Below are 23752 nucleotides of genomic sequence, written 5' to 3'. Positions count from 1 at the left end.
GCTCATACACACACACACCACTGTCTCACCCTGTTGAGAATTGCAAGACGGAAATGTGGAACCCTGTCCTCAAAAAAATGGGCATTAGCAAATGTGTGTAACAATCTAGAGCATGTAGCAAAAATGATCTTATTATCCATTGCAGGTCATGTAATCAGTTTTAATGAACACAAACAGTTTTTTTGACAAAACTTGAAAGTGGAGGAGGGACTCAAATCTGTAGTTTCATCAATTACAGGCCTCATGCTGCTAAACTGAGACTGAATGATTTTGTAAACACAGGGAGTTCTGTTGGAGTTTTTGCATATAAATAGGAAAGTTTGTGTCCTAATAAAAATAATTTTGATTTATTTTAGAGTTCTGAGTGAAAACTGCAACATCCCCTTGGGTGACGTATGCATTCCATCAATGGTAATGTCATCATTTTCTGTCCAGTTAGGTTTCTTGGAGTTGGTTTCTGTGTCAGGGGATGCTTTCTCACTGAAATTGCATTTGGGTCAGGTAGGAGAGTCCAGATATTCAATTGGGTGCACTTTGATACCTGAATCTGATGCAGTTAACCGCACACAAATGGAAACAAATGTGTTTTTGCGCACATGTTTGTGTGTGTGTGTGTATGCATGTGCTATGTTGCCTTTAATGTGTCAGAGTCTTATCAATAGCCACTGGCTAATCACCACAGTATCTAGGTTAAATACAGATCACCAATGTGTGTGTTTCTGTGTGCGCTTATTTGCATGTGTGTACACATAACAAATATACAGACATAACCAACACAATAACTAGGCTAAATACAGCTTGTGTCTGTGTGTGTGTGTGTGTGTGTGTGTATTAGCCCTTGAATAAAAATACCTGCACGCCACTGTGTGCCGTGTGTGATCACTTCATAATACCTGGGAGTGTGACTAATCTAAATTTATCCATCAAAAGCTACTTGTCACTTCACAGTCATAGAATCATTCACTGGCTACTGTGAAAGATGATGTGTGTGTGTGTGTGTGTGTGTGTGTGAGGACCCCATGGGTAGAGATTGCTTTTTGAGGGTTAAGACTTGGTTTTAGGGTACAGGTTACAATTAGGTTAAGGTTAGGGTAATGGGCTAAGGAAAGCATTATGTCAATGATGGGGATAGTGAAACAAATGCGCGCGCGCGCGCGCGCGTGTGTGTGTGTGTGTGTGTGTGTAAAATCTGAAAAGCTGTGGAATTTGAGTCCCCCTGTGATTTCTCTTAAACATATCTGTTTCATTTATAAACACTCCTGCTTGAACTTGTCACAGATACAAATACAATGTGAAAAATCAGCCATTTCAACATCAATAGACATCCACATAATTAAGGTTTTGAACACTATTGGCACCGTGGAGCAATGTTTTCTTCAAACTGTGTTTGTTTATATTGAATTTAATTTATAAAAGGCTCTTGGGTGAAGTAAATAACACAGTAAGGAAATAATAGCAGCTCTTCTGTCGTGTGCTCCTTTAAAATACTTAGATATGTAACACAGTTACAATCGTAAGATCAAACCCCATTTGCTTGGAATTTTTTGCACAAACAATTTTTAATATCAGCTGTACTGACATAATAACACTAGAGAGAGGATCAAATTTGAATTACCAATGTAGTGTGTAGATGAATGCTGTGTGTCTTCCCCTACAACTGGAGCTTAAAACTCAATCTGTCGACCTCATAGGGCCACAATTACTGACACACTGTGTCTCTGAAAGCTGGTAACTGGATTTACCTGCTCTATAAAGGAGATAAGAGATTTAAGATAACTATTGTAGTATTTTAACAGCCATGCTATACAAAGGAGCTGAGTTTCAATTCTAAATCTGTGATGCTTCTGCTTGAACAGCCACATGACTGCCATAACTGAAGCTGAACACGCTGCTAAGATTCCATTCAAACAAATACAGAAGAAGAAGCTGTCAATGTGAGGCCATCTCTGTATACTGTTTCATAGTCCATATGTAGTGACCCCAGACCAACCATCTTTGTGGTTGTAGCACTGTAACTGCACTGTAACTAAGTATGCCTTGTCTAAGCCCGTCTGCCTACAGTCACCATCACTGATCATTTTGATTACACAGGAGCAAGTTGGCATGGGAAACATAAAACATGATGATGATATTTGTGTGAGAGGGCAGCCATTGCCACTGCATAGTGTAATAGACAGTTGTTTAAAGTTGCCTCTAAAAGTGCCTAAGGGCTTGTGTCCATATGGCTTTTTTCTCTGAGCGCCAGTGTCTTATATCAAGTGTTCCTAATGAGGAGAGAGTGTATGCAGCGGCATGCAGCCCCCTACAGAAAAAGAGCTGCACCCAGCATCTTTGATTCAGAGCGCTCCGACTTTTCAGAAACAGCTGGTGTCATCCCTGTCGCTCCTTTTAAGGCAACCAATCATGTATTAAATGAGGCGGGACTTTGCGAGTTTGTCATAACAAATCTAAAGGATAGGTATTTTCAAATTCTGATCTGGGAAGGACACTGATGTTTAATTTTTGCTTTAAAGAGAAGAGTTAAGAATTCTATATTCTGGCTTCTTGAACCTTTGTCGTGCATGGATATGGTCCTGGCTCCCCCTGGAAAAGAATGGAGTCAAGATTTTGAATGACTTAGACCACATAGTTGTGGCTATGTTCACAGAGGTCTTTTGAACTACTGAAGCACTCAGGCCTGCACCCAGATGCACCAGGAGCAGGTTGGAGACTTCTCAGAGGATGGAGTTCCTGGGCCTAGCGGTGGATTCCTAGACTGAGCTGTTGATGCTCACACAGAAGAGGCATGTACCACTCAGAGACACTCTCTCACGATTAAGGTTGGGGGTCAAGATCACATTTAAGCTGTGTCTCTAACTCCTAGGCCTCAAGGCATCATCAAAAGATTTAAAAATAACCACTGTGTCTATCATCCATCCATCAGTGTCTAGGCAAAGTGGTACACAAACGGTTCAACAGATCTCATTCTCTACTACAAGTCCAATCTGTTTTTAGGTTTTGAACCCCCCCCCCCATATGCCTCACAGTGGTTTGGTCCACTGATTGCCACGGGTCTTTTTCTTTAGCCATGGGTCTTTTTTTTACTGCAAAAATATTTAATATATGAATTATGAGCTCATACAACCACTGAATCTTTCGTGGCAAACATAGCTATCCCCTCACACACACACACACACAGTTTTCTTTACAGGCTCTATGACCTTCTCGCTAGATGTAGCGACTTTTCAGACCTTCTTAGCGACTTTATTTCTAAAAAGCGACTAGTGACAATTCTAGAGAGTTATTCAGACCATCAGGGGGAACGTGAAAAATATACACAAATCTATTATATTGTAATTTATTCCCCTGCATGCTGCAGCGGCTCTTCTTTTTTTAAATTATTTTTTTATTATTATTTCTATTTCTATTCTATTAGTACTTCTATTCCTGTGTGCATTGATGTGATAGTGAGCAGCTGTAATGAAAGAGTTTCCCCCTCGGGGATCAATAAAGTATTTCTGATTCTGATTCTTGCAGCAGCAGATGAGTTAGTTAGTCAGTCTCTCCCTTTCCTCTGCACTGTGCACTGTGTCAGAAGTGAGTGAGTTACTATGGTTACGGGGACGCTCTGTGTCTGTCGCTCTGAACCTTCGCGACAACACAGAAGGAGAACAGGGAGGTAGACAACACAGGAGGAGAACAAGGTGGGGTGGTGGAAAACATACGCCTAGTTGCAGCAGACTTTGTAGTGATGAGAAGATCGTTTCGTCCGGTCACCCGCCACTAGCAAACCGACTCTTGAGCGACTCTCCGATCCTCACCAACAGCGACATGAAATATCCATGAAATGGCCTGGTGCAAAGGTGCCTCTGGGATCAAAGACTGAGCTTGAGCAGTTCCCTACGGCCTGAGCAGTCCCATAACCGCCTGGTTGCCTCCAGGCGGTTAGCCCTATGCTCGTGAGAGAGCAAAGAGAAAATTGGCAGATAAAGTGCAGTGGAGCCAGTGATGCATCTCCAACTGGTGGAGGCAGATCCCTCCCAGACAGGGTGGAAGACACAAAGGACAAGGCACGCCTGGCCCAGGGGTAGCCCAGCATATCAGTGTCCTGGAGCTACGGGAAACACTGCTAAACTTCTGCCATTTATTTCCATACCTTCAATGTCAACACGTCTGGTTTTGATGGATAGTATAGCTGCAGCATCTTACATCAACAGGGAAGTTAATCAGTTTTTCCCTTGACTCTCTCAGTGAAAAGTTCCAGCCCAGGCGGGTGGACTCCCAGATTTCTTCACCTTGGGACAAAAACACTGTGGCTCATCAATGACCATGGGCCACTGCTATCAGCGATTTTAAACAGAAGCTTGAATATTTCTTCCATCAAATTGTCAACCAGCAACCAATCTTAACGGAACACATACAGTGTTTCCTATACAGTAGACTGCTGTGGCAAGTCTTTTCCCCCTCATTATTATTCCTGGACACCATATGGAGCTATGTGGTTTCAAAACAAAATAGTGTGAAATTAAATCTAATTACCAATGAAAACTTGACATAGGGCTCTCACCACCCACTGCATCCGTTTTGTTTGTTTACCAGATAGTCAAACTGTAAACAGAATGTGAGAAAATGTTGTTGGAATTAATAGGTCAGTCAACACACATAGAAACAGATGTGCTGCTTTGCAATGAGTAAAGGAGACATAGAGCCAAAGGATTAAGATCGTATTTGCTCAATTGGCAGTTCAGTTCTGCTTCTCTGAATCTGTACAGTTTGTACAAGTTTTAGATTTAAGCAGCTTCTTATCATTATACTGTATTGTATGTTTATCTGCTTTAACATTAAGCATTGCACCACTGCTGATAGTAGACTTAGTAGAGTTGAAAGCAATACATGAATTATAGAGTACAACATGTGCCAATTGTTTGTATTCATATTCAGTAAATCATATTTAGCCCTTTACATTGATTTACATTCACCAGCTGCTGCTGGCAAATAGCCTGTAAACTGGAAAGTTTTTACAGAAAACACACACATACATACATACACACACACACACACACACACACAAGTCATTAAGAAGGCGTAGGCAGCACATTTCCTGTTGAGGGACTTGACAACATATTTCTCCAATGAGTACAGTCATCTACGTCCATATTTGGACAACCGCAGTGCACTTCCTGTCTAAATGTTCCACATACATCAGCAGTTAACAAAGGCATAATGGGACAGATGGATCAGGAGAAAAATACAGAGGGAGAATGACGACAAATCAGGGATGCAGTGGAGCATAAATCCACCTAATCTCATTTTTAAATGTACATCTGTTTGTGTGTTTGTTGATTACCAGCCTCGACAGCGTGTGGCTGGTATTGTTTTCTCCTTGTGAGCCTGTGTGTGTCATCATGGCAAAACGTGGTCCTGGAGACACCTACTGTAGCAGGAACTACCACAGAGACCATATGTCTGTCTGTGGACAGATTTTGTCAACGCGATAGCATAACAACTCTGCAAGACACAGTCACGAAACTTTACAGGTGTGTAGATTAGATCAAAATGAAGATGGGTGTGGTCCGACCCATGAGTACTGAGTATACATGTAATAATGTAGTGATAACTCATGGGTCGGAACATCATGTTGACGGGCGCCGCGGCTGGCGTGATCCCACCGCAATATTGTCTCTAGTTTGCTTATGTAAAGATAAGCTTTATATTTGAAAACCCCTTTCCTCCCAGGATACACTAAAAGGCACACTGCTATTTTGTACCATGTCACATGTCAGTTGTGGGCCAGGTAGTCTGAGTATGGATGTGTTTATTTTTCTGACATTACTTTATTATTGTATTGTGTACTAGTATCTGTGATTGCTAAAACACACTGAATGCGCCCCTTCCCTGTTGGACCATAGAAAATGCTGTCAGATAACAGCCCGACCCAAACCTGAAGAGCTAAGCCAGCAAAACATTATGCAGTATGCAAGGTAAAATTCAGCTTTAATTAGAGTAGAATGACCACAAAATGAACCCAGAAAACACCAGTGTTATCCCTTAATCACTACAAGAGAACACATCTCCACCAAAAATATGAAAAATCCAGCACTACACACGCTTTCTGTTAGGAATTCAGGATGTGCTGGAGCATCTATTTTTACCACCGGTAAGACAGGGAGGTGAAGATATACACAAAGGGGTAGAGACAGAGGGGAAGGTATACAGACTCACATCAACAAGCAAGCTAAGACACAAAATGCAGAGATAGAAAAAGATGACAAAAGAAAGAGAATGAAACCTTGTAAGGCTGAACCAAGGTGCTCAATAAGAAATGAGGTAAGACGAAAGACAGAGAGGGAGATGACGAGTGGAAACAGGCTGAGAGACAATGAAAAGAGATAAAATCTACCTAGCAGGAAGGGGGGGGGATCTGAGAGGAGTAAAAAAAAAAAAAAAAACGGTGTGCACAACAAAGACTGAAGCTACGAAAAAACAACAGACATGTTGGTAGAGACACATTTAGCTTTAGGGAAGGAAGGATAGCATCTGCAAGCTGTCTAACTGAACACATCGGTTTTAAAAGGGATATGGGGCATCTGAGGGAACACAAATGTGGAGAGTTTGACGTGCATTAATGAAACAGCTAAATTAAAAAGCACAACAAGGAATACATCCAACACAATTAAAATAAAAGCCATTCCTCTTATGGCTGCATGTCCATAATACAAATTGCAATGTCCTGAATAATGTGTCTTTATAGCAAAAACATGCAGTAATGTTGCACATATATTACATCACCTGTGTCCAGTATGATGGTAAGAGAGCTTCAAGAACATAAACAATTAAATTAATTACTAAATAATCAGTTTATTCAGCAGTAATGTTTTAAAGTCCCTTGGTGCACAATACAGTATATTCATTTCTTGCTTACCAAGTGCAAAAACGTCTATTAGGTATGGTCCTACTGCACATTTTGTGAATATATTATAGTGTGGGGGTCTATACTCGTTTATTGTTCACAATAACTACTGTACTACATAAACCCCATAGGTTTAAAGGCTCCACATACTGTAAAGATTCTCACAAGCATAGCTAAAAGGAACATTTGTGTTCATTAAACAGTAACACATATCTATAAGACTCATGCCGCCTACTTAATACATTAGTGTGTCCAAGCTGCACAAACAGACTCACTTGAGGTTGCAGCAATGATATGGATGGATATAGATGTACTCACATCACCAGCAGCACATTGTCAGACAGATGAAGACAACGGGGAAGACAAAGTGATGGATATGACGATGAGAGAAGCAAATATAAATAAAGTTGGAATGATAAAGACAGAAAAAGAAAGCCAGGCAGAAGTGGAGGCGATGGAGATGGAAAGAGGCGACTGGGGAGAGAAGATAAACCTTGACAAAATTCTTGAAATGTGCTAGATTGCAGACAGTGAAGAGTTCAACATGTAACGAGAGTTTGCTATATTTGAGTTCTGTTTGTAAAATACATACAAATACTATGTGCATGTAATGTTATTCTATGGAAGCAAAGATAGGCTTTAATTAGTGGAACTAAATTAGCATCTGAAAACCCCAAAAACCTGCAGAATTTAATCACTACTGAAAATTGAAGTATTTCACTTGTCTGGATGTGGTTTAGAATCCCCCTCTTTAAATTTTCCTTCAGGTAATTTCAAATTGTGTTATTTCAAAAAAAAAAAAAAATTAGTCACTCATCAAAACTTGTCTGTTTTGGATCAAAATGTCAGTCCATCACTTTGGTCTAGACTCAAATATCTCAACAACTCAACAAAAGGTCACATTTTTTAACTAACCCAGTGAAATATCTCAACATCTACTGGAGGGATTGGTACTAACCTTTGTACTGACATTCATGGTCCCCAGAGGATGAATCCCACTGACTTTTTTGGTGAGCCCCTGACTTTTCCTCTAGCACCACCATGGGGTTGACATTTGCAGTTGTAGTAGTAATTTAATTTCATTATTCAGCTGATTAATGTTTTGCTTTTCTTTGCTTCCATATATTTCTGACCTGACTATTGCCATACATCAGCGGTGTCCCAGCCTACAGAACATCATACATTTTGGAAAGGATGTCTTGTTCTTTACACAGCCATAAATCTAGTTTGTGCCTATACAATATACTGTATTTTACCACTAACATATACATTAAATCCACAATACTCTACAAATGACCTCACTCAGACACAGTTATCTTCCCTGCCATTCACCACATGGAAATCAGAGGGCAGCAGGCATATGAAGGGAGAAGTATCATTTGTAGAGGGATAGGTGTCATTATAATAAATAAAAGAGTACTGTCTTCTGAAGACAAAGTCACATAAAAAATAACCATCAATTATAATGGCTAATATTGCAGTAAGTTGTGTAAAAAGGCAGTTACAGTATCTCCCTACTTCTTCCCATAGTTGCGCTTCCATCCAACTGTCAAGAATGTGTTGAACAAACTTTTAACTTTTTAAAATGTTTTATTCTTGGTTAATGACCATCCCTGCGATATAACAGTTAACAAGATATGACAACACAATGGCTATTACATGATAGAAAGACAGCGGTGTGAGCAATGTCTGCAATTATCCTTTGACTTTTAACTTTGAGAATTAAACTGGGGCAGTCAAAACATGCACCTGCCAAGAGTAATTGGGTCTTAATTTCATCTACATCTACATGTTTGCTATGCCATTATGTAATGTAATAATTATGCTCCCCTTTACTGCATTATTTCTTTAAGCCTTTTGCCTGAATTTTATGGCAGCACTGGAGTCATTATATGAAAACAAAATCAGCCTCTGTCTGTGTCCCTAACCTAACCTCCATTTTTGTCATCCATCAGTGGTTTCAAGCCAGGCTGTGGGCTTTCAGTATACAAAAAAAAGTATGGCTACCCTCACATCCTGTTTCACACACTCCATTTCCTGCTGCTGCCTACGGTGAGAGAACAGAGATGGAGAGAATAGCTTTAGAGAGGAAGTCAGAAATAATATGACTGTGTGCAATGTGATGAGGCAGTGATAGAGACAGAAACTTCCTTCCTATACAAAAGATAACAAAATCCTGAGGGACATTCTTTGTGAAATCCTTTTGCATTTCAAAATCTCATAAACAAGAAGAAATGGCCCTAATACAGCAGAAACAAGAGAAAAATGAGCAGCTTTGTTTGTTTGATATACAGCATTTACTTTATCCATGTATTCAGCAAAACAAGCTCGTGTTCCACTTTTACTATAACCATCAACACATAACTGGCAAACTAACTGGTACTTCGTGGTATAATCACTGGAAACATGGTCAAAATGTCATAGTTAGCCACTATGCCCCCTGATCCTTTTGTGCTCTGGTGTATCTGTCTTCCCTTGTGTTTCCTGGCTGTACCCTGTCCATTTGTTGTTTGTGTAAGTGTGTGTGTGTGTGTGTGTGTGTGTGTGTGTGTGTGTGTGTGTGTGTGTGTGTGTGTGTGTGTGTTCTGGGCTGTCTTCCAGATCTCCCGGCTGCGGTTGATTACCGGCACACCTGATTTTCATAATCATCAACCACCACCGTTTATCTACTGGGCTCATCCACACTACCAGCGCCAGATCGTCCTTGTACCCACGTACGCTCTACACGAAATGGCCTCAGCATCACGTAAGCGAATTGCTAAAGTGTTCCTGTTCTTACCTTGATGGTAATTTCGTCCGTCCCTGTCTCAGATTCACGTTCTGCCGGTGATTATCGCTTCAGTCTGCCCTCGGATCCCCGAGACTCCCATACGGCGCCAGCAGCCAGTACCAGGCTCCACGGGTCCACCACTTGACCAGCCCAGCCTTCCACCACGCCTGCCAGCCCAAAACCAGCTCCCCTTGTCTCCGCTTGAAGCGCCGCCATCCAGTCTCCGACCCTGCCCGGTCAAGTCCACAGGACGGTCACGCACTTCGCCGGACTCTCCGTTTTCCCTTAACGATCAGTACAATAAAACTGCTCTGAACTTCATCTGCTCTGCCTGTGTGTTCTGCTTTTGGGTTCCAAGCTCGGTCTCACGACACAAAATGACTGGTAGTGGTTATTTATTCTCAAAATTAAGACCCTATGTCGCCCTGTGTTTTCTCTTTCATGTTACTAAAGGGGAAACATGTTGGAAATAACCTTCTCATCAGCCTTTTACTCTTTTCAACATCTGGCATTGGAAGATCCATTTTCCTTGCAGGAACAGCACACTCATATATCTTATCAGCATAGTAGGTTCAAAAGCAGATTCTCTGAATAGTAGCGTGGTTGTGTACACTGGTAGCAAGTTCTGCCCTAGTCTAAATCCTTATATTCAATTTAACCAAACTTATACAGAGGTGTAGGCAGACATGACAGAGAATGAGGTGAAACAGTTACTGTAATGGCACCTGGAAAAACCAAAGGAGATACTTGAATTTATTTTCTAGTTCATTTGATATTTTGTCTGTAATGTTATATAAAACTAAACATGTTCACAATTTATTAGTGTGTTAGGATCAGTAAATCTTAATTTGTCTGCAAAGTAAAGACATTGAAAAGTCTAAAAAAATCAATACTTTTCAGTGTGGCCTTGATATTGTGTTTTCTTGCTGTACACTTAGAAATAAAGTGATTTTATTTCTCATGGGATGAGGACACCCTGTGCACGTAAGATACCCACACTTGTACAAACCCATCACAGCCACAGTAACATCCAGCCTGCACTGGGCTGCTTGGTGATACAGTAGGTATTGATATTGAGACTATGTTCTCTGTTTAAGGCCTACTTGATGTTGTGTTGATGTAGTAATGTGGGTCTTTGTCATTGGCAAATCGACACATTTTGGATACTACCTATATCCTGGAGAAAGTGTGGTGGAGTTGAAGGGGGTTATGAAACGCGAGACTATTTTAAGCACTTTCCAATAAAAATAGTATTTTTAAAATGTTAGTGATGTTTGTTATTATTTATTTATTTTTCTTGTTTTTCTTTTTCTGATGTCTTGTTTGCTGTTTTTTGTTTGGGCAAATCTATCTACACTGCAACTATTCTGCACCAGCTCTGCTGTAAAAATAAATATACTTTGACTGTGACATTTTTGTTTCTTAGCTGCTTGGTCAACCTTACAATGTCATTACACGATTTTGAAAGGCTTACATTTAACTTGCACAAACCTTGAGTCAACTCCCAAAGTAATTTTCTTGTAACGCGCATGTCAAATGCCTTCTGAAATTGCATCTATGTGCGTCTTATATCAGGTATCTATGTCATGCTGGGAGTGTTTGTCTGCTGTTGTTGACCAAGGGAAAACAAAAAGAAAGAAAAGACCACTTTGGAAGTGTTCAGCATGACTAACAACTGCACAAAAGGACAACAGAGGGAACGAGAGAGAGTTTTAAGCATGACTAACTAAATACCTTAGGGTGTGTGTCTTATGTATTTGCATTTCCTCTCATGTATGAATTATCCTCCTTCCCTTGCTTTCTTCCCTTTTATCTCTCCTCTCCTCTCCTCCACCTCCCCGCCCCTCCTCACACCTATTTTCCCACAGGACCAGAGGTGAAGTAGGGGGAAGAGGTTAGCTTGGTGACCTGGGCCTTGCTGGCCCTCGGCAGGTCTCTACCCAGGGATCCAGGCAGTCTTTCAACTCTCTGGGAGAGAGAGCACACACACACACACACACACACACACACACACGGACACAGCCTGGCAACATTATCACACACATATGCACACTCTCAAGCTGCCAGAGAAGGAGGTAATGAGGAGGTTAACGGAGGAAAGCAGGAGATGAGAGGAGAAGAAAGATGGGATGTGATCAAGAAAACGGGAAAATGAGGGGAAACTGAATATGGGATGAAGATGAGATGGGAGAAATGATAAGTGGGAAAGAAATGTTACATTTCAAGAAGGAAAAGGTGAGCGCAAAAAGAGGAAAAGGAGATATATGGCAGGTAAAAGGAAAAAGTTTTCTGGAAAATTTGTGAAATTTGTGAAAGTGAAATGTGACTAAATCTGTACTTTATAGGGCCAACTCTGAAGAGGGTGATGGAAAGGTCAAAGCCATCCGTCCACCCATTCATCCATCTACTTCCACTTCACGTATTCGCTCCACCCCCCAATTCCGTCAATCTGTGCTGCATTCATCCCTCTCTCCATCTCCTTCCTTTTTTTTTTATCCATCCTCCCTTCCCTCCATCCATCCATCCAGGCCTCCATTCATCAAAGTGAGTAGGGGACAGAGGGAGACTTGACTTTGACTTTGATCTGTTTTGCTGAGCAGTTGAGGGCTTCAGCACATGCACAAACACACACACACACACACACACACACACACACACACACACACACACAAGGGTGAACCAGCTCTAAAGAGAGCATTAGTTCAAGTTGCTCTCAGAAACTGGAGGGTTGCGGGTTGAATTCCCCCGTCGGCGTATAGTCCTCTGAGTGAACTCCAAAGCATTGAAATGTGTGGCACTTCATTCATTAAAAAGATAAAACAAACAGAGGCTGTTGTTTGATCTCTCGTCTCTCTCCCTGCCCGTATCTGCATCTCTTACTCTCTCCCTCAAGCAATGAGAAAAGTAAGATAAGAAAATGAAAAAAATCCCGCTCTATCTCTCGATGTCTCTAACCCTCAGTGTCTGCACATTCACAGGAAAGGATGATTGACAGGTGCTGAGAAGACAGATGAACCAGGTGAACCTAAACCCACATATGTGTACACATGTGCTATATACAGTATATATTTTAGCAGTATACATACTGTACTGTATGTGGACCTGCCTATTTGCATTCTCCTTTTTAATTTCATCTGTGCCACTCATTCAGGTTTGCCCCACAGTGAAAATTCATTCTTTTCTATTCAGACTTTTCTCTTCAGACTTTTCTAAACATCCATGTTTGCAGCCTTTGAAAATAGCTTCCCAATGTTTGAAAAACTAACACAGATCATCTTATTCAGACTGCAACTAACAATTGTTTTCATTATTGATAAATTAATTCATATTAATCGATAATAATAATTAATAACGCGTTTAGTCTATAAAAATCTATATACATATTTTAAAAAATCATGATTTTCTAAAGCCCAAGACAACATACAATTGCTTTTTATGTCCGACCAACAAGCCAAAACACAAAGATATTTAGTTTACTGAATATCTTTTAAGAAAAGCAGCAAATACTCTGCCCTAGTCACACTCACAAATTATGTGGTTGGCATTTTTGCTTGAAAAATTACTTAAACGATTAATCAATTATCAATTATCTTTTTATCGATTAGCTGAATATTAGATTAGTCAATCGTTTCAGCTCTAGACGTCATCAAGATCTAATTAAAGATGTTTCCTGTGAGTCCCGCAACTTTACAGAAGTGCAGTTATAAATCACCAAGTGTCCATGGTGCAGATTTGCCATAATCTATATGTACAGTATATAACATAGCAATATATGAAATGCCTAGCTAAGATATGTAGTGACAACACGATAAGCCTGTAAATAAAGAGTGAAAAATAAGCAAAAAAGCCTTAAAATGAAAAGGTGAAGTCTGTGGTGAACGACTAGTTTGATAACAAAATCCACAGAACCCATATGAACCATTTACAACTTTACATTTATATTTTAAGCATTTAGCAAATACATATAACTAAATACATATAACTAAATGAAGAGGTCAAGGTGTTGATGGGTTCATGATTCCTGAGACAACAGAACCATTACGTGAGAAACAAAACAGAATAAGAGTTAAGAGGTAAAATTGTATGGGTGATGAACAATGACGAAAGATTCCGTGAAAGGCATGACACACACACACGCACACATTTTTTCCGACCAATGAGCACTGGATAATATGCTGTGAGAATCTCCCACCTCTAGCAATGAATATATCGCAGCAAACACCCTTTATATCCGTGTGTGAGATTTGTTAGGGTCCGAGCAGATTTCACATTTGCCTGAGGCATTGTTACAAATGCATAGCTCACACACATGCCCACATGAACACGTACACACCATGTGCATCTCATCCTCCATTTCCGCTTCGATTAATCCAGTTACTTTTTGAGAACGTAGTGTCAAGGTTTAAAAGATACACAGATTACAGTTTTAGCCATAATTAATATAGATAGATGGATAGATAGATGGATAGATAGATGGGGTGCACGGTGGCAGAGCGGCTACAGCTCCTGCCTCCCAATAAGGAGATCGTGGGTTCGTGGGTTCGTGGGTTCGATTCCCGGACCGGACCAACACATTGTGTTGGTCCCGGACCGGACCAACACAATCTCTCTGGGCTCCGGCTCCGGCTTCCTCCCACCGTCCAAAGACATGCATGTGTAGGTTAATTGATAACTCTAAATTGCCCGTATTGAATGAATGTGTGAGTGAATGGTTGTCTGTCCTTGTCTGTGTCTGTGTTCGCCCTGCGACGAGTTGGCCACTGTCCAGGGTGTGCCCTGCCTAAGGCCCGAAGTCACTGGGATAGGCTCCAGTCACCCGCGACCCCCTAACGGGGACCAAGCGGTAGAAAATGGATGGATGGATGGATGGATAGATAGATAGATTCTTGACTCTCTTCATTTGCCCACCTTCATTTCCCTCTCCTCTCCCCACTTTCTCCCTCTTTCCTTTCCTTCTACCTTATAATTTCCCTCTCTCCTCTCCCCACTTTCTCCCTCTTTCCTTTCCTCCTGCCTCTTTCTAGCTGAGTTCAGCAGTCAGCCACATCCCAAAGGGACGCATCAAGGTTAGAAGTGTAGAACAGCCTACTGAAGAGAGGAAAAGGGAAAGCAGGCTGAGGAAGAGAGAGAGAGAGGGCACGGGGGAGAGGGAATCAGCAGCAGAGTCAGGGCGTAAGGAGGTTAGAGGTGGATTTCTAACAGAGAAAGCCTATATGAAGATGACACGCTACCATATCCCTGCCTGAAAACATTAGCGGGAGATGAGAGATGATGAGAATAGAAGGGTGGGAGAAAAAAGTGGGCGAGAATGAGACAAGATTAATTAACCAAAAGAAAGAGCAATCATACCACTGGCTAAGACCTCAAGCCTTGCTGATTCTTACTGAAATGGCCAAAGTGGGCCAGCCTGGTTTCCATGTTATATTCACAGAGACAACAAGAAAGCCTGGCTACAGGACTAGTCCAGTTTCCATGGCGAACTCACAGAGAACCAAATAACAGTATTCAGGTTTCCACTACAGGGGCAAACAAAGTCAGATGTAGCCAAATCGCTAACGCAGTTTCCACTACAACTCCATTTCCACTACAAGACCAAACTAAGGTAGCCTTGCATCCAGGTGACATATCCAAAGCCTCTTGCTTTGACCCAGATCGAGCCTGCTTTTCTTGACTACTGTGACATAAACTCTGTTTAGCAGCATCAGAGCCTGGTTTCTGCTACCAGGAAAAAGCGGCTAGTCTGCTCGCCATTACAGCAAAATCTCTGTTTGGAGAGTTTAGTCCCAAGAGGGACAGACTTTTACTACAAGCATTCACAGCAGAATTATTAAAGGAATAAGTCGATATTTAGGGAAATATGCTAATTTCGCTTTCTTGCTGAAAAATAGGTGAGAAATTTGATACCACTCTCATGTCTGTACGCTAAATATGAATTTAGAGCCAGCAGGTGATTAGCTTAGCGTAGCATAAAGACTGGAAACAGGAGGAAGCACCTAGCCTAGCTCTGTCCAAAGCTAAAAACAAAAAATCCACCAAACAGCACCCCTAAAACTCATTAATGAACACACTATACACATTATATCTTGTTTGTAAAAAAAAAAAAAAACTCAACAGTAAAATTAACAACTTGTGGTTTTACAAGAGTTTATGTGCTAGAACTATTTCTTGGCTGGGTGCAATAACTTCCCATAAAACAACTTGCTTTTTATATTTTTCCAATTCGTTTTTTGTATGGATTAAACAAACAAGATATAACATGTAAACACAGTGAGCTTTATTCCACCGAGCACAGCTCTATAACGTCACGTCTGCAAGGCAGTTTTATTCCGTCCTCCAAGCGGCTTCATACCCCACTGGAAGCATTTCCGAAGCAAAGCGGTTTGCCCACCGGACTTGTTGACTTGTTGATTTGGTACTTTTCCCTTGACTTTTGTGCTTCTACCATGGGTAAGTAGGCTACGTAGTGAAATTGTTTCTCTTTTTGTCTGTTTTAATTGTGTTTTTTGTTGATATATGACCGGGAGTCTGCACAGCGTGTTTTATTTTAAAAGCTGGCTAGATTCTCAGTGCCATTTCTGTGTCTGACTTCCTGTCTGGTTCATCTGCTCTGTGCAGCTTAATGTGGCTTCCGTCAAAAATAGACTCGTCGTGTATTCACCGCGGAGCAGAGCAGAGAGCTGCTTCTAGCATGCGCTGCGGCGCATCTGGTGGGATCACAAGCATAGTCTAGAATGGCCGCGATCAGCCACATCGCAGCTGGAATGTGACACAGCCGTGCCCGGTGGGATCTAGGCTTTAGTGGTGCTGACAGGCGGATTTTGTTACCTTTGAACAGAGCCAGGCTTGCTGTTTCCTTCTGCTCCCAGGCTTGCTACGCTAAGCTAACCACCTGCTGGCTGTAGCTTTACATTTAGCGTACAGACATGAGAGTGGTGTCAATCTACTCATCTAACTCTCAGCAAGAAAGCAAATACATGTATTTTTCAAAATGTCAAACTATTACTTGAAGCAAATCCTTAAAAAATGACCCAAAACAAAAGTACCTTACCTTCAGAGATGTAAAACCGGCTAACACTCTGCTTCAGGCTTCACATGTTACCACAGCTATAACATCATAGATGAGGGTAAAGGTCCAAAATCGTCTTTCTGTTTTCACTCACTATAGAACAGGAAATAAAGAAGAATAAATGGGTTTTCAATATTGGACTCAGAAAGCAACTATTCACCAAAAAAAGCAAGACACACCACATTTTGACAACCTGTTGCAGTTATAGTGTGTTTGTAGTGACTACTACTTGGCCTACATCACAGTAAAGGTGTACAGGGTTCTCCAGCATTGACTGTGTTCAAAAACACTTTAATTATCAATAAACTGCTTGGCTGGCCTTTAACTGAGAACTAAAGCACTGCAACTGTGCACCACTGAACCAAGAGGAAGTGTGCTAAGTTAAGAGCACATGTCCTATAGACTGATCCCCCCACACAGGAAATCTGCCTTCACATGCTGTTGCTACTGGATATCAATGACTTGAACAACCCTGGCCATTGATCCAAAGATATTCCTCTTCCTTCCTTCATCCTTCTCCCCTTTTTTTCCTCCCCCTGTTACTATTTATCCTCCCACACATGTCTTCTTTATATGCCATTTTCCCATTCAGATTTTTCTCCTCTCCTACCCTGTCCATGCCCCCCCCCAGCTTTTCTCCTTCAAAGGATAGAGGACACAGCTGAAACAAAGGCTGCTTCTATACCAGCTGAGCCAGCAGGGTGGAGGGATGGATGGAGGGAGGGAGGGAGGGAAGGATCAAAACGAGGTAAGAAGGAAAAGAATGAGGGCAAAGAGTAATGTGGAAGGGATGTTGAGCAGGTGAATAGAAAATGAAGAGGGAGAATGGGGATGGCGACAGTGAGAGAAAGGGGGGGGTGAGAAAGTGAAAAAGAGAAAGACGGAAGGAGATAAAGATAGATGCAGAGGAGAGTTAGAGATTGCAATAGAGTGGTGGTGTCTGGTATCAGCAAGATCAAACACACACACACACACACACACACACACACACACACACACACACACACACACACACACAAAGAGTTATCACAGTCAGCCAATAATGAAATCTGCCTAGAGCAGCACAAACACATGCACTCCATTTTATCACATGCAGAATATCTACCTTTTCTAAAGCTTCCCATTGGATTGCTATTGTATGACTGTCTAAACACAATTTACTTTATTGGGATCTCAACTGATATGAGTGCATTACAGGATTGGTATCAAAAACTTTCAAATTATTGGACTTATTTGACCCCATATTGCACCTTAACATATTTGATAGATGGATGGATACAGTAGATAGATAGATAACTATGAACTGAATGATGAATTTGGTTTGTGATTTATTTTTTCCCCATTCTCAATATGACCTTGGAAAAAATGGAAAAGCCCTAACTCAAATTATACGGTGGTAAAATAGAGCCTCTTTGTCAGTAAATCTGCCAGGAGCAGCAAAAGTGATTGACTGGTGTTACTATGCAGAACCACGCCCTGTACTGCATGCAAGGGCATGAGCTTTATATCCACTGGACACTGGGAAAAGAGACATGCACTATAAAGCTATAAAGTATAAAGGACATGCAGTATAAACTGTACATTCAGCAACCTAACTTTGCTAGTTTAGTTTTTTTGTTAACAGGCATTGCAGCCAAATAACACAAATTACTGAATGATTGATTTAATGAATTAATTATTGTCTGTTTCCTTCTCCAAACATTGGCTTATTTATGAACTCCTTCAAAATGTTCCACCCTGAATATGACCCTGAAAGAAACACGACTACGACTACAAAGTGGAAAGTGTTCTACCAATTTGCCTGCACAGCAGTAACTGGTCTAGGGCTTATTATGTGACTCCACACCATACTTTATTGCGGCAGCTATTTACAGATACAAACAGACAAATAAAGGTCATCTAGCTAATCTCATCTATCTCACCTGTCTGTGCTTGAAATATACTATGTGTATGTCTGCCTTTATTAAAAAAGCTTTCGTATCCTCCTTATGTTTCAGTAATTGCAGCAGCACGCAGCAGCAGCAGCAGCATTAAACTTTGATGAAATCCATAACAACACAAAGCATTAAAGTTTCACCAGACAACAGCATTACATAAACTGTGGGTCAATGGTTAGTTTCTTGTAGATTACCAATGGGAAAAGACAACTGGTGCAGTCTAATGAGCCTGCATCCCCAGGGTGAGACTACATTTACTCACTTTTGGTCTGGACATTGCAAGAGTGCGTGTATCCTTTAATGAGCCCGGATACCCGCGGTGACATGCCACAGTAACTTTACTCAACATGGGTTCCTGATGATGATGAAAGAAAGCTTTGACGAATCCCCCACGTGAAACAGGAATCACAATTCTGTCCATAGAAAAAATACTTTCAATTATTCAATACCTTATGTAAATCCAAACTAGAAAAATCTATAACTAGGCTGCACAGCCACAGGACGCCTGCTGAATTTGTTTGTTTATTCTTTATTTTAGAGCTCACAGCATGGACAGTGTATAGAGACTCCAAAGACGACATATATTTTTCTTTCAGTGAAAGTGAGGACGGAGTTTAGTTTCACTCCTCCGTTCCTGTTTGTAGTTTTAGTTATCTACCTTATTTTACTGTTTACTGATCACTTTGAGCAGTAGTGGAGCTGTGTTAAGTTACTGCTGATGCAAATCAAACCTTTCCTGCTGTTGCTGCTTCACATTAAAAGCTTTTCAGTGGCAAATCTGCAGGATGCTTTTGTTTTAAGGAAGAAATAGCAAATGCCAAGTTAGTGGTGGTATTCTTGATTAAAAACAGGTGTAATCAACCACTATATAGACATGTTCTGTGCTATTTGGTCAGTGGATCAGTCATACAGTAAATATTGCAGGGAGGAATAGTACAAACAGAAACTTCAACAACTGCAAAGACTTCACACCCACACGTCACATGTTATGTATTTAACGAATGTAGAACAAAAAGTAAGACACTGCGGTTTAACAAGCAGCCAGTCTTGAAATAACTGAGTGTTAGTGGAATTACTAACTGCGATATAATTACTGCATTTAGGTAGCAAAGAACCTAAATCAAATACAAGTACGCATGATGAGTTGATTTTGTTGCCTGCAGCCCAGCTTGCTTGATGCGAATCATAGATTGTCGATGTAGAGAATCTCTTTCATATTGGCAAATGATGTTTTGATTCCTGGCAGAAGCCATAGTTGAGATACTGTTTTTACAACAACCACAGTCACTGATTCAAAAATGTCGACTGGACTAGAAACTCTAACGTCTACAGCAAAAAATCTGGTTACAAGAGTGTGTTACTTTATTATCTTCTATTCCTTAAAAAAACAGTATCATTTAATGTCTGTGTATTTGGATTTGAAATACACATACCAATCAACATACAGTAGACACACAAACACACATGCATCCATACGCCCTGGGTGTGAAACAAGTCATATCCTTCTGGAGTAAAACCTCTGAAGCTTGTTTGGTGTGTATAATGTCGCTGCATAGAAGTAAAACTGCCAAGCATAACAAACACTATATTCAAGTGTGTGTGTATGTGAGTGTCTGTGTCTAATGGTTGACCGAGTCCATAGATAGAGCCCATTGCCAGCCAGCCAGCAAGTCACTCTTCTGAATTATTGAAACAGGTTAGTGAGCAGGAAGAGAACAGCGTCTGTGTGTGTGTGTGTGTGTGTGTGTGTGTGTGTGTGTTTGCAATTGTCTGTCTGTGTCTGCACTGCAGATTCACAGCTTTCTGTTCTATCAGGACTGTATAGAGGGAATTAATGGCTGTGCTTTCTATTCATTTCTAAGCTTATAATTAGAAAACAGTCAAGTAGATTTTTGTACAAATGTAAAATATTGCAAATCGTGGATTAGGGGTGTTTCAAATAGCTGGGCTTCCTCAATACAGAGCTCCATCAGAAAATATCCATCAGAAAAATATAAGGGAACCTGTAATGAACTGATTAATATAGGGCAATATTAGTAATGGTCATATTTATGGATTGGTACTGAAACCCGGTATTAAATGAACACCGGTGCTAAATTATTAAAGACAGTAGTATTGATGAGCTCCGACACTATCGGTCCTTTTTAACGTTTTGGTGTAATTTATTATCAGGCTGCAGCCTCTCCCCTGCTCTCTGTGTGGGGGCTGAGCTCCTCCACATACATACACACACACACAAACACACACACGGAGCAAACAGCAGATCAGACAGGCCGCGATGGAGATTATTCGAGTTGACGACGACTACGCTCGTTACTATAAGTAAGTGCAATAAAACCTTTGCGAGTAAAAAGTGAATACTTTAGCATAAACATGCACATAGTGATATTTTAATTTGATCTGCTCTGTCTGCAGTCTGATCCACCAGCGCTATGTTTACACAAGCACAGTGCGTTAGCTCGGCTAATAGCAAATTGTTACAAACAAGCTAAGACAAACGCTGTCTGTATGTAGTCTAACTGTTTAGCTTAGTTTGTCACATATCTTAAAATTTGGCAAATTCTTGTAAACTTAGCTGAGACAAAGCAGCCCTTCCTCCCTCTACCAGCAGAAACTTACCTGCAGTGAATCACAGCAGCAGCAGAGGGACGAGGACAGAGGACAGGAGCGGGGACTGATGTCTGTGTTCTTCATTCTTTCTAAACTTCACTCAGTATTTTAATGTCAGGAATATGATTTATTTTATTGACTTTTTAGATTTGTTTCCAGTGAGATATTATTTATTATATTATTATTTATTTATTGAGATATAAGTTTATATAGTGACTTTGCTGTTGTAAACTTTACTGTTGCTGCTCTAGAAATAACATTAGGTTCTAATCCTGTTCTGAATTTGTTCTATTAAAATAATGTATTTTTTCAAAAGCATTTAGTAATGAAAAAGAACCGATGAGAGTATTGATAATAGTAGTAGTATCGATGATATTCTAATGATACCATCCCTAGTCATATTTAATAAGCCCCTCTGAGTTTGCAAGAAGCTTCAGAACAGCTGCACTCCTGACACCAAACAGAGGCCAGAATAAATAGTGCAGCAGAATAAATACCAAGGGTAACCAGTGTTCCTAGACGAGATAAATATAAAGAAGGCAGGCAGAGCTTCTGATCTGTGCTGCTGTGATATTTAACGCACCAATGAAACAGATGTACAAACAAGGTGTTGCAGTTTTCGGCGACTGAATAAAAAAAATTAAGAATATTCTTTTTATACAAGCCGTTTTTTAATTTTTGTTTAGATCCACTCAGGTATTTGTTAAAACAACAAATGACACGTAGGACAAAAATTGTAATGCAATGTTTTCTGGAAAAATGTCTTGAAATTAATTAGGTTGAAAAATAATGTTTGTTAAGTACGGTTTCATAACAGTGACCAAGCACGACTGCAAACTAACAAATCAAACACTAATTAAGACATCTGGTGCATCTCAAATATGAACAGAGGCACTATAAAAAGAAGATGAGAAGCATTTGACTAATTCACTAACATCTAGCAAAGAGCTTTGAGTCAAATTAGCCAGAGGTTGATTTTGACCCAGGTTAAGTCAACAAATGGCACAAGCTGTTCTTACAGGCTGTTCTTACTTTTGTAAATCTGTTTTGGAGAATTACAGAACACACCAGTGGCCGAATGCCTTAATAGTTCCATCAGTTCCACAATATATTTGTCCTAGATGTCCATAGACAGAGGCAAACATCACAGTGCACAAAGTTCAGGAATGTCTCACTCAGTTCTACCGTCAGATAAATGATCGCATTGTTCCTTTGAAGAAGATTCCACATCCCTTCATGCTTAACACCCATTGCATGATGGTAAGAATAAAAGCCAAGCTGTTTTTCTTGGATAAACAACATTTTCATCCAACTAATCTAAAGAACATTTGACGCTTATGGGGCAGAATCTACATGAAGTGTCTCTGTTTCACTTCTCTTGGCCTGGAAGCTATTATTTTATTATCACCATAAGGATGCTAATTATTTTGTTTGCATTTATGTTTTCCTAACTTCTTTTTTTATTTTTTTATTCTCCAATTTATACCTGTATTCTTTGTCGCTGCAAACCCCCATGCCCCCTCAGTGACAATGAAGATCATACTGACTCAGCTTATCTTACAAATGCACCCGTTATCTTTGCAAGAGAAAAAGAAATGCAGGTATGTGTAAGTGTTTACAGGGAACTGGGAGATGAGTAAGTCTAATTAGTGCAGTATGTTAGAGTCAAACCCACTCAGCAGTAACAGCACAGCAACTCATCCAGTCACTCTGAAACACCACAGAGCTGGTAGCGTACTACAGAGAGCAGTTATATAACTGAGGTGTGGTCAATCAGGGGCGGTTACACAACTCAGCGTGTGTGTTCCTTGGTGTGTGTTTCCCCCCCCCCCAAGCTGTGGCTATGTTCAAATGCAGCTCAGTTACTGAGTAACTGGCTAAGCTGATTTACATACTGTCAGACTACAGAAGTGTGTACTGTGGGTTTGGTAAACAGATACGAGCAGGTTTGCACTGACTTGGACTTGGCAACAGCTGAATGTTATCTCTGGCTTTGCAGTATTTTGTAATTTGACTTTTCACATTCCTACAGTAAACCAAAAAATGGCAAGGCCTTTAACACATTCACCAGCTGTGGTGACCATTTTATAGTAATCAGTTTTTCAATTCAAAACCAAACAGTGCAATGGTCTAACAGAAATGTCTTAACTACCAGGGCTGCAACTAACAATTGGTTACAGAATATTGATAGCTATATTATCTTTTGATTAATTTATTAATTATCCATCCATCCATTTTCTACCGCTTGGTCCCGTTAGGGGTCGCGGGTGACTGGAGCCTATCCCAGTGACTTTGGGCCTTAGGCAGGGTACACCCCAGACAACCATTCACTCTCACATTCATTCAATACGGGCAATTTAGAGTTATCAATTAACCTACACATGCATGTCTTTGGACGGTGGGAGGAAGCCGGAGAACCCGGAGAGAACCCACGGTAACACGGGGAGGACATGCAGACTCCACCCAGAGAGATTGTGTGA

The 23752-nt window shown here is 40.6% G+C and overlaps 1 protein-coding gene across 8 annotated transcripts in view; it reads right to left on the bottom strand.

Annotated features, from left to right (window-relative positions):
• Positions 1–23752, bottom strand: part of lrfn5a (leucine rich repeat and fibronectin type III domain containing 5a) — a 123763-nt gene that overhangs the window by 49541 nt on the left and 50470 nt on the right. For 5 of the 8 annotated variants that reach the window (XM_044167015.1, XM_044167021.1, XM_044167014.1 and 2 more), the window contains one exon: positions 16708–16818. The exons of 2 other annotated variants lie outside the window; for them this stretch is intronic. The gene's annotated coding sequence lies outside the window, so the exon portion shown is untranslated. Of the gene's footprint in view, positions 1–9668; positions 9946–16707; positions 16819–23752 lie in introns of those variants that run through there. One more of the 8 variants, XM_044167020.1, reaches the window with a different exon arrangement.

This window comes from Siniperca chuatsi, linkage group LG15, assembly GCF_020085105.1.
Source record: "Siniperca chuatsi isolate FFG_IHB_CAS linkage group LG15, ASM2008510v1, whole genome shotgun sequence".
NCBI lineage: Eukaryota > Metazoa > Chordata > Actinopteri > Centrarchiformes > Sinipercidae > Siniperca > Siniperca chuatsi.
The sequence above is the reverse complement of the archived record's forward strand: the minus strand, read 5'-3'. Positions and strand labels throughout refer to the sequence as shown.